This window comes from Aplysia californica, unplaced genomic scaffold (genome assembly GCF_000002075.1).
Source record: "Aplysia californica isolate F4 #8 unplaced genomic scaffold, AplCal3.0 scaffold00201, whole genome shotgun sequence".
NCBI lineage: Eukaryota > Metazoa > Mollusca > Gastropoda > Aplysiida > Aplysiidae > Aplysia > Aplysia californica.
In genome coordinates this window covers 1,051,295-1,052,412 of record NW_004797471.1, presented here as the reverse complement: position 1 = coordinate 1,052,412, position 1,118 = coordinate 1,051,295, and positions in this window count along the sequence as shown.

The following is a 1,118-nucleotide window of genomic DNA, read 5'->3' as shown; positions in this document are numbered from 1 at the left end:
AAACACACAAGAAAAAAACAACAAAACCCCCCCCCCCCCCCAAAAAAAAAACAACAAAACAAAACAAGAGAGCGATAGTTTAGCCTGCTGGTAACGAGGCCTGCAGTAAGGAACTCCGCCGTGATATCGCGGCCGCTGTACCGCTATTGTAATCCCGCTATTCACTTCGGTTTCACCGTCCTGAATCTTGTCATGATTGTGGGCTTTCTGGCTATTCAGCGCCTGTATGTGGCTTACTTCTTAAGTCCGCCCAATACAACTACGATATCCACCTCAAAGTCACTGTGAGGCAGCATGGTGGAATCAGGCTCTCGTCAAAATAATCATAGTGAAGAAACTTGCATTTTTCCGCAGGTTTGTGAATTTGTATCAAATTCTTGTTTTTTGGCTCAACGCCTTTCATGTCCATTAAAGAACTCCTTTCTGTGTGGATTTTTTTTAAAAACGTTGATTAAAGGAACAAAAATGTAAATTTTCAGTTACCACAGACTCTTAAGCTAAGGAAATAACTAATCTTTGCTGCCATTTTCTCACTAATTTTACCTCTGAAAACAGGTGACCCCCACCTCCTTCATTCGCAAATATCTCGACTTGTATTCAAGATAAAGGGATATTTTTTTCTTTCAAATAAAGACGAGTGAACAAGCTTTAAGATGATAACAATAACTCCACATGCCCAAAAATTGACGAGAGCCTGATTCCACCACGCTGCCTCACAGTCATAATTGAGGGCTTTCTTGCTATTCAGCGCCTGTATGTGGCTTACTTCTCAAGTCCGCCCAATACAACTACGATATCTACCTCAAAGGCACAAGATTTTCTCTCTGCCTGTTAGTGAATGAAATAATCATAAAACTCTCTAAATGAAGTTAACATTTTTGGTGTAGTAACAACAGGACAAGGTAAATCTTGCGGCCCCTTTCCTGAAAAACAGCATAACAACAGGGACAATTTCAAAACGACACATACGCGCGCGCGCACACACACGCACACACACACGCACATATGCACACACACACACACACACACACACAGAGAGAGAGAGAGAGAGAGAGAGAGAGAGAGAGAGAGAGACAGAGAAAGAGAGAAAGAGAAATAGAGAGAGAAAGAGAGAGAGA